We start from the raw sequence: 17,124 nt of genomic DNA on the forward strand, positions 1-17,124 counted from the left end.
TATGGAGCAAGATCATAACTCGAAAAGAAAAAAAAGAAAAGAAAAAAGAAAAGAAAGAAAAAGGAAAGGAAAAACATGAACAAAAATAGAGTTTCTTAGATAATGCCTTGGTTATTGCAACTATTATCCAATAAAGATGAATTTGCAAGATGTCAGAAAAATTCAAGAAGGCTTTATTTTGATACCCCCCCCCCTCCACATCTTCTGCCTGGAGAAGCATGGGAGGGGTTGGGTCTCAACCAAACCTATGTCAAAGTAGACAGTCTATTTGGAACAGGCACGAGTGTGTATTCATTACCTAAACTTGCTTTCCGTTGGGGGAAAAAAAAAAGGTTTTTCTTTATTCCCGAAGAAGTAGTTCATTCCCACGGTGCCACATCCTGAAGTTGTAATGAGGAGAGTGAAAACAGACATTTGCTCCCTTCTCAGAACGTCCCAGCTGCGAGTTTGTTCTGCTCCTTTCTGGAGGTCGCTTACACATTAGCAAGTATGTATCTATTCACCCTCCTCCGCTTACAACTTTATCTTGTTGCTAAACCTTCCGTTCCAGGCCTGGGTCTCCCTGAGTCACTGGGCCCAAGCTTATATTTCGAGTGACCATTACTTCAAGATGGTGGAGAGAAGGGTCAGGAATGGTTAAGGTCTTTGGATAGATTTAAGTCCATGGTGCCTAAAGTTCCAACAAGAACTCCAGTTCCTACTGAGTGCACCTCTCGGGTCTGTCAGCCTGACAGGCTACTTGTTTGGGTGCCTTCAGGTGCCTGTCAAGATCTGATCTCGATGGTTAACACAGACGCTTTATGCTAAACTGTCTTTGTTTCTCGTGTCAATTTCCTTAAATAAACCAATGTGCAAATGATTGGAAACTAAATGAATCTCCAAACAGATGTTAGACCATGTTCCGTAACTATGATGAAGTATTTGAGGCTAGGTAACTTACATGGGAAGAAGGTTCATTGAGCCCTTAGTATAGAGGCCCAGAGGCTCTGGCGCGGCTCCCTACCTTGCTGTGTGATATCATGGCTGTGATATGTGTGAGAACAGAGGAGAGAGTACATGGTTATACTGGAAACCAAGAAAGACTTCGAACCCGCGAAAACTACACGAATCCTGTCTAATCATACAGCCCCAACAACCTTTCTGAGCTCCCAGCTTTTAAAGGTTCCACTGATTTTTAACATTATCATTTTTAACACACCGAGCACCCAATTCCCAGCAATAAACAATAAACCATATCTAAGGACAATAAACCATATCTAAACCCTCCCAACAGCCGGAGTTGAAAAACCCCAGTAGTAGTTAAAAGCTGCGTGGAATGGGGCCCTTTCTTCCCAGGCAATACCAGAGTCGAACAGCCCCTCACAGGTCTGTCCTCTATCTCCACTGTGAAATTCCCACCACTGCCGTCAAAATGCATAATGACGATTTTATTTATGACAGGAGACATGTTTTAAAACAGTTGTTTTAAAACAACTGACAGAGCTGCAAGATGGGAAACAACATGAAAGTGAGATTTTTTTTTTTGAGAGGGGAGGGGGATGGGATGCTGGCAAAGAAGAGCAGGGTTTTCATTATTGAAGTTGGAATTCATTCTTCCTTGAGTAGATAAAGAAAATCATCCAGGAAGGAAGCTGGGTGAGGGCCCTGCACAATGTCAGTTCTCAGAGACCTGGACAATTAGCTGCTGGCTTGCTTGCACCGCCTCTCGTTGGGACCTTTCAAAGGACAGAGTACATACAGTATGAGACTGTGGTGCATGGGCCTGGGGCAAGGGGGCGGAGATGGGCGGGGCAGGGATGAGGTGAAGCCCAGCTTCATATCTCCTTGTGAATTCAGGACTCAGTCAAATACTGGAACCTTTAGATCTCCGGCTTCCACATGATGCTTCCCAGACTAGGCCAAGAACACAAGACAGACACCCTCAGGACGGCAAGGCAACAGTAAACAGATGGCTCATGGAGGACCTTGTGTGCTAGGGAAGAGAAATGCGGCCTTTTCAGACTGTGCTTAAAGAAAAATGGTTTTCCTGTGGACAACCAAAAGTTCTCCCCATAGCTTTTCTTCCGCCAAAGTCTGGGGGTAGGGAGATTATGGAAGAGCTCTTACTGGTTTAGCATTGTTTGTCTCCATAGGAGAGAGAAATAGCAAAAATCAGGAAAGTCCACCGGCCAGAGGAAGTTAAAAAAAAAAGAACTCGGGGGTGGGGGGGGGAGATTAAGTCTGTGTCTCCATTATGATGATGAAATAAAAAAAAATGTTCTCAGAGGGGTGATAGGACCCAGAGTTTGTGAGGAACGGGAGCTATTCCTGGCACCCGGACTGGGGCGCTCCTGGTACCTCTGTTAGAACTCTGTTTCTTGTGGGTTGGGATGAACGATGAACCGGAAACTGCAGCTCCACGGAAAGATCTCGGTTGTTTCTCTCCGGGTTTGTGGTGTGATCAGGTTGATCCAGAACACATTTAACTAATTCGACGAGTTTATCTAGTTCCAGAGCAGCCACGACTCAGTCCTGGGTGGCAAAAGCAGCAATAGTTACAGTGTACTTGAGAACCCTGCTCGGTGACCTCGGCTCAGACAGGGGCAGCATGGGTAATTCAAGCAGTTGGCCAGCTTCTTCCTTGCAGACACAAACTCCCGACCTTAGCATACTCTCCTCCATTTCTCTCTGCAAGCAAAGCAGGAGATTCATTTCTTATACCCCAGCACAGTGCCAAGTAGGAGCCTGTTAATATCCCCCTCCCACCCCCTTGTGAATTGGATTACTTAACACATCTTTTTGGAGATGTCAGCAGTTTTAATAGAGGCAATAAGTCAGGGCTGCCCTTGTGTTTTATTTTTCTGCCAGTATTTAGTTAATTAAAGAATGCAAATTAAAACACCTTAATTTATATAATATCAATACCAACGCCTTAAAACATTTGGCATAAGTGTGCTGGCACGTCCCTTACATAAACTCTTCAGAGCGGTACTAATAAAAATGAAAAGGGCTGTAAATCAAGTTTAATTTATTCATTTTTGTTTGGTATGCCAGAATCAGGTTATTTATGAGTGTGTAATAACAATAGGTATTTTTTTCTTAACCAGCTACAAATGACAATAAAGGTTTTTTCAGAAGGCGACGGTTTTTAACTTTGAATCATCTCAAAGCACATCAATTTTCTAGGCTCTGATCTCTAGAATTTAAACTCTTGCTTTCCCATATACAGTCAAAAAATAGACTTAGGTCCTGAAAGACATGTCCAACCTACACACAGATCCCCCTCCTCCAACCCCCAGAAAGTCACCTGCACCCATTTGTGTAGAAAGAAACACGCACAACGTATCCTGTGGCGGATGAACCCCAGGTGAGATGAAAAGGCTGCCGATATGTATCTGGACTTCTCAAATATTCCATTAAGAGATTATATCACAGAGGGCTCAGATTTAAACAGATTTAATCAGAAGCGATTTGGTGTGTGGTTCCTTTCTTGGGAGTCATAGAGATGAGCTACGTGTACACGAGTAAAGAGCCAAACGACCATTTTCATCTTTCCCTCTTTGGCTGATGTCGCTGATCTGAGCCTGGGGCTCCCCTCCCCCCAGAAGAGCAGTGGGGCCCACTCTATTCCTGGGTACCAAGTGGAGGTGCTCTCCCTGTCTTCTTGACAAGGCTCCCTAGCATAGCTGACTCCCTCTCTTCCTCACCTCATCTTCTGCCTTGACTCAACCAGGTCTGTCGAAGCAGTTATGGTGAGGTCACCAAGGTACTGCCATCTTGGCATCGTCTTGCCCTGACTCCAGATTTTGTCTTCTTGGGCACTATTTGCAAGGCCCCAGCCCCCTGAGCAGTCATGTCCATCTTGGCAACACATTCGAGACTTTTCCCTGACTCTGATCCATGCCTAGATGTGTAACACAAACAACTGATGTGTTCTACCAAAGCAAGTGTTCCTAGGTTTCCCTGGTCTACTCCTGATGATGTCATTGTGGGTTTTGCCTATATAAATGCTGTACCCCTGAGCTTTGGTGCCAAGAATTCTTGGGGGGGGGTGGCAAAAAGCCCTTGGGTAATAAAGGACTCTAATTGAGTCATGTATGCTTCGTGGCCTAGACAATTATCATCTGGACTATAGTATTGGGAAGAGAAGTATCAAAAAACCCAACAGTTGTCCACTCTGAAATGCCCCATCCTATCTGGACAGATCCAAATAAACTCACCACGACCCTTCCAGTGCCCACACAGACATTTTGGCTTGCAGGACAAAAGGACTTTCTGCATTTTATCAGGACACTTAGCACCCAGGGCTCTCAGTGGTAGAGGGAGGGATCCCAAGGGTGTTCTGTGGCCACGGAGACAGGCTAGCCCATTCCTGAGGAGTGTACCTGTGTATGCTCCACATTCCTGAGTGGCACTGTGGGCAGAGTTCCATATTTTTCCCCCCTTGATGCATGTTATCTTTAAAAGCTGATCTTAATCTTCATATTTATTTATACCCTCCTACCTCCGTAAAAGATTTGAGGTCGCGTACAATTCAAAATGCAGATACTGTAAAATCTGAAGCCATTAACAGAAAACTAAAAAGATCAGAGCCAAGTACAAAGAAGGAGGGGAGGGAGAGGGAGAGTAATTTACGGGGGGGGGGGGACTTAGATTAAAGAAAGCAGCTAATGCGACTGAGAACAAAATGCAGCTCTGAACTCCGTGGTAGCTTGGTGGGCGGCTGCCAGCTCTTATAATAATATAGATTATTGCACCTCAAAGGCAGGTTTAAATGCCTCCTGAGGACTGACTGGCTACAGGAGCTTGGTCAAATCGCTTCATCTCTCTCCGTTTCTGTTTCCTCATCGGTCAAAGGATTTTTTTTTTTCTCACAGTGCTCTTGAGAGAATGCTATTGGCATCAGCAGCAACATCACTACCACAGCACACACTGTGTGTATGCTGTAGCTCCGAATGTCTCACTAGCTATAGTTAATCCCGAGGTGCGCGTTTCGGATTTTAGCATCTCTAACACCGATGTAACGAAGACAACGGGGTCGCCGCAGATTATTTGGCAGCGCCTTTCTTTTTTATTCGGTCCAAAATAACAGTGCATTGTGGGATAGATGAAAGAGGTTATTAGCGTACTCCTGCCTCACAGGAGCTGTATAAAGTGTGTGCCGGTTTTGTCCCACTTGACAGGTAAGAAGATGGAGGCACAGCCAGTATAAACGACTTATCTAAGCTCTGGCATCCAGCAAGCAGCGGAACTATTCAACAAAACTTTCTCGGTTGGGAGGTCAGGGAATGTAGTGCAAGGGTAAGCGCTGGCCTGATGGTCAGGCTTCTCAGTGAGAATCATCTCCCGGTGCTGAGTATGTCTATGCAAATGCACCCACGTCATGGGGCCGAGAAGGAAAGATGATTCATATCTCCCAGCTTTCGCCCGAGAGCTTCACTCTGTGTAGGAAATGCCCTTCCAGAGGTCAGAGAGGGACACACGATTTCCTGGTTCCGTGACTCGTCTTCTGCTTGGGATTTCAGATGAAGGATCTCGGCAGACGCTGGGTGCAAGCACGGGTTCTCTGCCTTGGCCATTTTTCACATGGATGGCGGAGGAAGCCTGCCGATGGGGGCTCCTAGGCAGGGCTGGAAAGTTAGCTTCAGGATAGAGCTGAAGTGAGGGATTGGCCTCCAAGCAGAAGGGAAATGTACGAACCACCACTTGAAGTGAGGAAATGCAGCTTCAAAAGGAACGAGAAGGGTCAGGTTGCAGATCAGTGGCCAAGCGCTTCCGTAGCACATACAAGGGCCCTGGGTTCGAAGGGTCCAAAGAACCCTTCAAAGCGCGGCGAGGAAATAGTTTTCCCATGCAAGCGGAATGGAAGAGGGAGCCAACCTGGAGCCATTCCTGAGTCTGAGACCTAATCGTGCAGCTTAGGAGCAAATTATCCGGTGAGACTCAGTTTCCTCGTTATGCTAATGGGTATCATAACATTCCAATGGTTTACCTCACCTAGTTGTTAGAAGATCAATTAAGATAACAGATGTGAGAGCATTTTTCCAAATGAAGTAATGCCGTGTAAGTGTGAGTTGTTATCGTTGTTTTTCTTTCTAGGCAAGTACCAGCTTTGTGAGACTGGACAAGTTCTTACAGGGGAACTGAGATGATCACTAGTTACCAGACTTGCCCAGTTTTTTTTGGGGGGGGGTAGCCCACAGAGTTTGACTCAGAATTCAAAGCTCCTCGTGTCTAATGCCTCGCTTGTCCCTGGTTGACCCAGTGCAAAGGGTTGGGGATGCCCCCAGAAGGTCTCTCTTCTCAGGTTCTCAGATTCCGCCCTGCAGTGGGGGTCCTAGCCCCGGAAACAAGCTGACTGGGCAGAAGCGGCTCTTGCTTTGCCTTCTCTGGCAATAAGACAAATTTAGCAGCCAATAAATCCTGACTTCCTAAGCAGTACCCAGCCAAATCACACCAAGTCAAATGCATTCTCGAAACGTTTCCCTGATAGATCAGCTCTAGGAGGTTAAACAGAGTAAAATCTGCATGACTTGCTAGGCAAAAAGAGAACAGGATAGTAATCCCACATGCCTGCGACTGCAGATTCTACACACGTGTATCCGTGTTAGGGTTTGAGATAAAATCGAACTGCATTTTTTATTTTTTTATTTTTTTAGACAGAGGTTGACCATAGGTAAGGCCTACAGGAAGTAGGTGGTGTTGCTTACAGGAAGGAGTCAGAGGTGGAAGACTGCTCTTGTCATCTAAGACCCTCTAGTCTGAAGGGCCTAGCAGCCTGCTGCCTGGGAACCAGAAGCTCCACTTTCAGTGCAGGCAAGCAATGGCCATAACAGGGACACACTAAGTGGCCCCCACCTTTTCTGGCCTTCCCTCTGAAAGAGAAGGAAGGAGGAAGTAGGAGGAGAAGGAGGAGGGGAAGGAAGGGGCCTGGGAAGCCTAAAGAAAAAAAAGTGCTTAATAAGAGAGAGGAAGTTGGGGATACAGTTTGCCCTGGTAACGAGGTTTAGAACAAAGTAGCCATTTGCGCACTGAGAGTGCCCCAGGAGGGACCTTTCCCTAGACGGAACGAACACATCACCCGCTCCTCTAGCCTTTCTGGAAGATGCCCGGCCTTCCGAGCAGGGCCTGCCTTCTCTGGCAGCAGACAAAAGGCCATTTCTGAGTTACACAGAAAATGTGTTACTTTGCCAGAGGGTCGGGTAAGCGCTGCCCTGGTCCATCCTGGCCCAGCAGAGCTGTTTGCAGAGGGGGCCTGTCAGTCACTAGGAGCCCTGCGTGAAAGGGGCCCCTTGTCAACTTCCCCTGCCTTTGAAGTGACTGGGATGGAGGTGCTCAATTAAAAGCCCATCAGTCTGTAAGTAAATCAACGCCTATCAGGCTTGTCACATCAAACAAACGATTATTACCCCAGCCCGCCCACCCCATTAATCTGGCTGTTCCTTCTTGACGGCTCAGGGTCAGGGCGGTGTAAATCCTGTACTGGATTCCAGCCACCTGGATCGGGATGAAAGCCCTGGTATAACACACCACACTCTCAGGCATTTCCCAGGGCCCCTGGAGGGAGGGCCTCTGTCCCAGAGGGGTGGTGACAGAGGAGTCCTCCAAAGACAGGACCTTGGGAAAAGACATAAAACGGGATGGAGATGGAGAGACATAAAGGAGGGATACTGCAATAGAAACACCAGAAGAGTGTTGAGATCGAAAACACTGGGAACGTTAGGGTCACCTACAGACACACTCCCAAAGGACAAGGTCTCTGGATGAAATTCTTAGACCTTGCATTCTGAGGCCCAAGTCAGAGAGTGGATTCAATCCCAAGGTGGTTTTCTTTACTTCTCCCCATGTGTCACATGGTCAAGGGAAAGAAGGATGGTAGAGAGGATACAAGAAAGCATTCAGATTGCTATGCCGTTCCCTGTGCCGGGCATCAGAACTGGCATGGGAAGAACTGAAGGTGGTATAAACAGGATACATTAGACCAGTGGTCCCCAGTCTTCCTAAGGCTGTGACCCTTTGACACAGTTCCTCACATTGTGGTGACTCCAATCATAAAATTATTTTTGTTGCTACTTCATAACTGTAACTTTGCTACTGTGGTGAACCGTAAAATACATATCTGGTATACAGGATATCTATGTGACTCCATGAAAAGGTCGTCACGACCCACAGGTTGAGAACTACTGCATTAGACCCCAGCCCCAAGTTCAGATGGTCTACCCAAGTCCCTAAGAACAACTTTGTTCTGGCGACGTTCCCCTAGGTTCTGTGTGCTGGTTTGAGGATTCCTTTCTGCGTGCTGGGATCAAGCTCTTGGCTTTTCCCACTGTAGAATAAAGGGAACTGTGAGCAGGGAGGAAGGGACACAGTATAGTTTGAAAGAAGGGTGGGAGTTGTGTGAGAAAAGAAGTCAACCACATCTCTTGAAAAGTCAAGGCAGACTTATTGGGGAAGGAAACTACCGGTCCCTTCCCAAAAGGTTTCCCCTCTGACTCGCGGTGGTCCACATTTTAAAATGGCAGTCACTTACTTGTCCACTTGGAGAGGAGTAACTCCTTAAAGAAAGTGCGACCAGAACTGAAACAGAGGACCCAGGAGAGGAAGCTATTTTGGCTCTCTTGAGCAAGGAGTTCTGCTTACCCAGCCTCGCTTGCAGATTATGTTCACTTCCTACTACACAAAGGGTGGAGATTTTCGAAGTAACTGGAGACATTTTTGTCCCTGTCTTCCTCTAGGGTGGTAAGAACTGCTCACGGGAAATTCTGCAGACAGGCTGCATTAGTCAGCTTGCTGGTGCTAGGACAAAACAGCCCAGGCAATCAACTCGTAAGGAGATGAGACTTATTTGGTTCATAGTTTCAGCAGTCTCTGCTCATAGTCATTTGGCCCTGTTGTTTACAGGGGTTGGGACAAGGTAAATCATGAACCTTGGTGGCTGTGAAGCAAATAAAAGGAGGGTGGGGCAGTCCTTAATACATCCTTCAGGAGTGTGCCCTCGGTGACTTAATTTCCTTTTCTAGGCCCCATCTCTTAAAGATTCTGCCACCTCCAAAGAGTGCCAGGGGCTGGTGGCCAACCCCCTGTACGTGGGCCTTTGTAAAGGATTTAAAATCCAAGTCACAGCATGGACTACTACCCCAACTGTGTGTGTGGGCTTTCTCTCAAGCGTTCTCTAAGGAGCTGGCTGCCCATCATGCCAGTGTGAACTAATTTGTCCTGTCGTCGAGATCCAGCAGTGCACGGTGCCTTTGTTATCTACGTTGATAGACGTGTTGAGGCTTACCCCAGAGGTGAGAAGGAATCATGTCCACTGGGTATCTGTCCTGCACTGCCTCTCGTGTGGCGTCTAAGCAGAATTTTATATTTATAACTTACAGGCTCTTTTCTAAATCATTGGACTATAGCAGTGAATAGGACAGGCAAGGCCCAGGGATGTATGGGGATCCTTTACAAAGGACCCATGTGTCTGATTCTTCACATGTATACTCATTAGGTAGATATTTGCAGAACCTCTCAGTGCCATTTGCACAAGGAGTCAAAGAAGAGTTGGAAGGAAATTCTGTCCTGGAAGAAAGTCGCAGCTAATGAAATCTAAGTCGGTGCATGGAGTGGTAGGCACCATAAGCTGGGAAAAGATGAGAGAGAGAGAGACAGAGACAGACACACACACACACACACACACACACACACACACACACACACACACACAGAGAGAGAGAGAGAGAGAGAGAGAGAGAGAGGGAGAGAGAGAGAGAGAGAGTGTTTAGGGAGGAGATGAGGAGATAATTTATTCTTGCTCTTCTTAGAGAAGGTCTAGAATGAAGCACTGTATTTGCTGTTGGGTCATGTCAGGTTTTTTAATATGCTTTATAATATAGTGCTGTGTGGGCTTAATGTCTGCTGTCACTGGCTTCAATGACAATCTAATTCATTGTGCTTGTAATTACAGCCACATCACAATACCCTCCTCCATCAAGCAGGCGGACGTAACACAGGGAACTCGATTCCACGCTTCCCCAGAGGTCCAGGTTACGGCTGGGAACTCCCAAGACGCGGGAGTTGTGTTCCTTAGAGTTGGGCAGAGGCTCTGAATCCAGGCTGCAGCTCAAAGCCAGGCTCTTCAAATGCTGGCCTTGTTGCTTGCCTGCTGCGAGGCCATGGGCAAATCACTTGAACTCCCTGTGTGTGTTTCCCCATCTGTTAAATTGGGGTGATAAGAGCCTTGGCCTCATAGGGTTATATGACAATTAAATGCATGTAAATCATTCACAACAGTGCTACAGAGAGTGTGCATTCAACAATGCCCGTCAGGATTCCTGCTCAAAGTGGTCTCTTGGAGGGGAAATGCTGGGAAGGCACTAAATCAATCAACGCACGGTGCCTTCTTGCATTTTAACATCGCTGAGTCACTTACATTAATTATATTTAAAGCTTGTTTACTTATTGTTATTTGTATGGCTGTTTTGCCTGACTATATGTCTGTGTATCATGTGTATGCCTGGTGCCCATGGTAGCCAGAAGAGGGCATCAAGATATTCTAGACCTGGAGTTACAGATGGTTATGAGCCACCATGAAGGAGGTGAGAATGAATTCCAGGCCCCACTTGAAGAGCAGCCAGCACAGCTCAATTACTGAGCTATCTTTCCAGCCCCTAATTTTGATTTTAAGTCTCTCAGTGCTTGTAAACATTTAAATGGTTTTTTTAAACTAAAATTGCGTGTTTATTAACAGTTAATTAATTACTGTCCATGTGAGTTTAACTGTATGTGCTTGTTCACATCCTGGTCTCTCCTCTAGAAAGAGCCATTATCTTGTATTTGTATTATTATTATTATTATTTTTTTGCCCTTTTGGAAAACGTATTTTTAAATTTATTTTAATGTTTTGGTTTTTTTGAAACAGGGTTTCCCTGGTTGTCCTGGAACTAGCTTTGTAGACCAGTCTGGCCTCAAACTCACAGAGACCTGCCTGTCTCTTCCTCCCAAGTGTTGGGATTAAAGCACTCACCCACAGTGACAAACTTCCTCCAACAAGGCCCCACCTCCTAATAGTGCCTCTTCCCATGGGGCGAGCATATTCAAACCACCACACTCGGCCTATACAGATTTAGAATTGCTCTATTTTTCCATTGAGTTGACCACTCAGTCACCAAGGGACACTTCCTGTGCTGGTTTATCCTGTCTGCTACATGCCCAGCTCCTGATTTCTCCTGACTTTTGTTTGGGACGCCTTTCCCTCTCCTTTCAAGTTCTAGCCTTTTCCAGTTGTCTGGAAAACACAGCATACCAACAGGAATTTTGTTATACTTTAAGGTTTTATGGAGCAGTGCATTGGACACAACACAACAGAGGCCTCTTCTTGCTGTTTTACGTCATCTGAAGCCTTGGTTGGAAAGACTCCAAAGATTTGGGGCTAGAACGACTGTCTGGAGATGTTGTTATTCATATCTGGTACCTGGAGTTGGATAACGTGACATGAGGTCCAGATAATGATATTGACTGACGTGTCTACCTGTGGTTGCTACATACTTGGGCTTCCTTATGACGTGTCTCAGACTTCCTAAACAGTCGCTCAGACTGCTAAGAGTGACTGACTGTCTCATCAGACAAAGCATACACAGCAGCTTCCTTTAATCTCGCCTCCGACGCCAGCGTTGCTTTTGTAATACTTTGTGGCTTGAAGGAACCACAAACGGGCCCAGACTGGTGAAGGTAGGCAGATGCAACTTGTACTGAGAAAAGTGCCAAAGGGTTTGTGGCTTTGTTTTATAGATTGACCCACGACTTTTCTTAATCTTAAGGTGTTGCTTATACACTCCAAATAGATTTTTTTTTGGGGGGGAATGGGACAATCATTTGATGGGGGAGGGTGCATCAATCCTTCTTGGCCGCCGCCTTCTGCACGGCTGCCAGAAAGTTGCTCAGGTGTTCACACTTTCTCTTGGTGCGCATGTGCGTGCCCACCTTCTCCTTGATGAACTTGAGGGCGAGCTTTTCCTTGGACACTTTGAGCAACTCCATGGTGCGCTGCTCATAGGATGTGAAGCTGTACACCTTTCGGATCGTGTCCTGGGACTTGGTGTGCTTGGTGAGGCTCCTTGTGGCCCTTGTTGAGGCCCACGGCCATGGAGTAGCACGGGGCCATGGCTGCTGCTCTCTGATGGTGGTCAGGACAGGAAGCATAGTTAGATTTCAAAATAATTTTTATCCAGCCTTACAATTTATTTTTAAAGGCTTAATTGTATTTTAATTTTAATTAACTAATGAATGAATGAACGAATTGTGTGTGTGTGTGTGTGTGTGTGTGTATGTGAATGCATGCTACTGCGTGTGCATGGACATCAGAGGACAACATCTGAGAATCAGTTAACTCTTTACCACCATGTGGATCCTGGGGACTGAACTTAGGTTGTGGATCTTGGTGCTGGAACCTTTAACCCCTGAGCCTTTTCACTGGGTTCAGTCTTTGTTTTTTAACTAAAATCTTTGGTTCGTTTACATTTAAAGTAACCATGGAGATTGTATTTTAAATCTATCACTGTGTACCTTTTATTTATTCCAAATGATTTTTGTTCACTTTGCCCTTATTTTTCCTTCCTTGGAACTGTAATGCAAATCGCTCCTTTTCCTACTCAATTGTTGTTTTTTTTTTTTTTTTTTTTGTACGCTTTTTCAACTCTTCTCGGTTGATTACTCAGTAATCTCTGTCATCTGTGCATAGAGAACAGATTTATCTGTATTCTTTTAGTTTAAGAGTTGCTGAAGTGAGCAGAATAACCACTCCAGAGATTGCTGTCTGTCATTATTTCATTATAAGCTACCTTAAATAATACTTATATCACATCCCGAGGAATCTGAGAACTTCGGAACATGTGTGCTCCATTTACCCGTCCCTTCTCTTCTGTCTGTCTGTCTGTCTATCTATCACCTATCTACTATCTATCTATCTATCTATCTATCTATCTATCTATCTATCTATCTATCACCTATCATCTATCTATCTATCTATCTATCTATCTATCTATCATCTATCATCTATCTATCATCTATCTATCTATCATCTATCTATCATCTATCACCCTGTGTAGTTTGATCATCATCAACACTAGTTTAGATCTGCACAGATATTTTACCTTCTGATACTGCTGAGTCCTTCGTTCACGTCTGTGTTTTCATTTGGGATGCTTTGGGGTCACCTGCCTCCCCGAATGCTCCAGGCATTTCTTTAATGTGCACGCGCTAAATTCTGGTTCTGTTTCCTGAAAATGTCTTTGCCGTGCCTTCCGTTTTGAGGGACATTTCCAGTGAGCATGGAGTTTTAGGTCAGCAGTTATTTTCTTAGGCTGCTGTAATAGCTCTTTCTCTGCAGCTCTCCTCCGGTCCCATGTTTTTCCTCTGTTGCTTACTTCCAGTTTTAACCATTACCCTTTCTTTTTCTTGTAGCTGCTTTCATGAGTTTCCTCTTGGTTTTCTTACTTTTAGTAATTTCCCCGCAATATATAGCACTGTGGTATCTTTATATTTTATCTCTCGTGGGCTTATAATTTTTAAAAATTCTGTAGCATTACTTTATTCCATTTTTCATATTTTTTGGAGGATTCCTAGCCAGGATTTCTTAACAAGTTGCTTCACTCACATCCTCTCTCTCTCCTCCATCTGAGATCCAATAACGAAAACGTTAAATGATTTTACCGTGTCTCCGCATCTTCGATGGAAAACCTTTTCTTTTTATTCTAAACCTTGGATGTCTATTTTACTTTGAATTGCTCTATCCCATCCTTAATCTCAGCAAATGCTCTAGGATTTCCATTTCACATCTTTTAAAAAAGCAGACCACATTTCTGTTGTAAAACTATCCCTTTTTATTTTCTTGAACACACCAATGATAGTTTAAAGTCTGTCCGATAATTGGGAGGAGCTCACTGTTCCTTCTTCTCCTCTGTTTCTCTCCCCTCTCAGATTTAATGTCTGGTAATTTTCTGTTGAACTCAGGCACTGCTCTAAAACTCTCAGCTTCTGGATGATGTACCTTCCTTCCTTCCTATTAGAGGCTGGGGTGTGCACAGTGGAGCCTCGCTTAGGGTGCATAAGGCCCTGGGCTCAGCCCCTGACCCCGTAAATGACGGCACAAAAGATCATTAATTTTCTCGTGTCAGGGAGTGAGAGTATGGTCAAGTCATCCTGATGCCAGCAAGGGTTCCTAGGAGCTCTGTTAGGGTGCCACACATCTCACTGTTCCTTTCTTAGTAATCTCAGGGATAATTCTGAATATAGAATGTAATTAACTGATTTCCAGACAAGCAATCTTTCTGGGAATTCCAAAGTTTTACCAAATCACCTCCCCACTGACGGCCTTGAACTCTAACCCCTGACTTCCCAGCTTTGCCTTCAGTCTGCTAGCATGATGCATGCTGGAGCACCACGCCATGACAAGGGACCTAGAGGCAAGGCCAGAGAGAGAAACAGGGCTCGCTTCAAATTCCTTCTCTTTTTGCTCTTGGCTCTACCAGTTCTGCCAAACTCAGTTGCTTGCAGGTTATATGCTGTTGCATTATACGTTTGATTTAACTGTTTTAGTTGTTATTAGTGGAAGGATTTGTCTAATATTCTTTTGATTAAGTAAAAGTTTTTGTTAGCCAGGTGTGGTAGCACTTAGGAGGCAAAGGCTGGCTGATCTCTGTGTGTCTGAGGCCAGCTGGTCTATGTACAAGGTGAGTTTCAAGACAGCTAGTGCTGCACAGTGAGACCAAAACGAACAAATGAATGTTTTGTTTATCATCTGAATGTATTTATACAAACGCTTTTCTTGCTTTGAGATTTATAAAAATGGTGTCATTCTGCTGTGTTAATCTTTTAATGTCTGGGTGACAACGGACCAAAGGAAGAGGCTTAAGACAATAAATACCTCACTATGTCCTGTGGATCATAAGTCTGGAATTATAATGTTGCAGTTCTGGCTTAGGATCCTTCATGAGGTGAAGTCAAACTATCAGGAGGCCATATGAAGGTTGAACTAGAGTGGAGGCTTTCCCTTTATGCTCCCACAAGTTGCTGGGAAGTTCTCATGGCTTACTGTCAGGAAGCCTGAGTTCTTCCCATGTGTGTCTCTCCCAAGGTTACTCTGAGAAGTCATCTCCTGCTTTTTACTACGTTCATGCAGAAGCAAGATATCGACATCAGGATGAGGTGTTACAGAATTTGTGAGTGTTTTTTTTTTTTTAGAACGACCACATGTAGGTGGATTTCTGTTTTCACTGAACATTAAGTTCCAGGCTTCATTTGTATTGTTGCGAATAACTGTGATTCATGTATGTTTACCGCTTTAGTATTGCACAGGGAGGATGGACCGAAACTGTGTTTCCTCCACTGTCTTCACGACACATGTGGCTTGTTAGAATCTTTTGCACTTTGATGAATATATCCTGGTATATAGCACAGGCTGGTCTTAAACCTCCTATCTTGGCTCAATTTCTCTTGAACTTTGACTGCTACATTTGATCCAGAAAACATTTTTAAAAAGCCACTCATATGACGTCTTTAAGAAAATACAATGTATGTCGTATTCACCCCAACTCCTGCTCTTAATTCTTCCCAAAGCCACGGCTTCTGTTTACTTTCCCAATGCCATTTCTTCATTTTCTCTTTAAATGTAATAATCCATTGACTTTGATTTGTGCTGTCTGTATAATTCTGGTGTGGGTCCACCTACTGGAGTATGACTGATCTACCAGCTGCCATGTCCATTTTTGTTCTTTTATTACTTTTTCATTGAAAAAATTTGATATAATGCATGTCAATTACGCTTTTTACCCTCCTTCAACTCCACCCAGATCCTCCCCACATCCCTCCCCAGCCTTATGCTCTTTTTCTCTCTTTCAACAAACAACAAACAAAACAGAAGAAACAAAAACAAAGAAAAAAAAACCTTCAAGAACCACGAATCCCCCATACAATTTCAGTAAGCAAAAGACCAATAAGATGAAAAATGTCGAAATAAAGCAAAGTGAGACCAAAGTCCACAAAAATTCCATTGAGTTCATTTTGTGTTGGTCATTTTGCGTGAGGCCTGCCCTGGAATATGTTAGATAAACCCAGCGACACTCCATAGGAGAAAACTAGGGTTTCCTTTGCTAGCAGGTACCAATGGCATGGCTAGCTTCTTGGTTAGGCGTTGGAGACAGGGTTTACTTCCCTTCTCACTACCAGGACTCAGTCTGGCTTGAACCTGTAGAGGTTTTGTGAGTGCTCTGAGTCTCCGTGAGTCCGTCCATATGTTTATCAATAGGATGATCGTATCCTCAGAATCACCCATCACTTCTGGTTCTTACACTCTTTCTGCCTCCTTTCCCACGGAGATCTCTGAAGGCAGAGGTTTGACTAACATCCCATTGAGGACAGAGAACGGCAAAGTCTCTCACCTTCTGTACCTTGCCCAGTTTTGGCTTTCTGTGTTAATGCCTGTGTTTCTGCAGAAGAAGCTTCTCTGATGTGCGTTGGGAGAGGCACTGATCTGTGGGTATAGCAATGTGTCATTAGGAATCATTTTACTGTGATGTTCCTTTGGTAGAACAATATCAGGCTTTCCTGCAGGCCCATGACCCATCTGACCTCAGGTCACTGACGTAGGCTTCAAGGTTTGTAGATTGGTGATATTGACGATTAACTTTCTCCTCTGGTGATGTGCACAGTACCTGCCAGCATCATGAATGCCAGTCAGTAGGCGTGAAGGCTCTGGTGAGGCACCAACTCAACTCAACGTCTCTGTGTTTGATGACATATGTAAGTATTGTCTTCAACGATAGGGTCTTTCCATCAGGTTGTCTAGAACAACCAGTAGTCTTGGTAATAGCTTACAATATTTAGGGGGTAATCCATGCAGTCCAGCTCTTTGCCCAGTGACTCAACAAGATACAACCAATTACCAACACTACAAGTTTTAATTGGTTGCATAGGATATCTAGCCAGGGTATTCTCTCCCCTATTATTTGGTGACTCCGTTTAGATGTCTTTCATATATGTATATATGTATATAAAGCTCCTATAGTAGTGGTTTCCATGCATAGCTGTTTTTTGAGGCAGGTTCTCTCTATACAGTCATGGTTGTCTTGCAACTCACTATGTAGACCAGGCTGGCCTCAAACACAC

General features: G+C 44.7%; 1 protein-coding gene and 1 long non-coding RNA gene across 1 annotated transcript; one reads left to right on the forward strand and one right to left on the reverse strand.

The window, feature by feature from the left end:
* The window catches only part of Erich1 (glutamate-rich 1), a gene marked incomplete at its 5' end in the record, with an annotated part of 52,793,804 nt that overhangs the window by 42,274,450 nt on the left and 10,502,230 nt on the right, over positions 1-17,124 (forward strand).
* LOC148000605 (uncharacterized) lies at positions 1,416-8,581 on the reverse strand. The gene is made up of 2 exons (XR_015640407.1): positions 8,510-8,581; positions 1,416-2,667 (listed from the first exon to the last, which is right to left on the reverse strand). It is a non-coding gene; the product is annotated as an uncharacterized LOC148000605 (long non-coding RNA).

This window comes from Rattus norvegicus, chromosome 16 (genome assembly GCF_021556685.1).
Source record: "Rattus norvegicus strain SHRSP/BbbUtx chromosome 16, alternate assembly SHRSP_T2T, whole genome shotgun sequence".
NCBI classification, from domain to species: domain Eukaryota; kingdom Metazoa; phylum Chordata; class Mammalia; order Rodentia; family Muridae; genus Rattus; species Rattus norvegicus.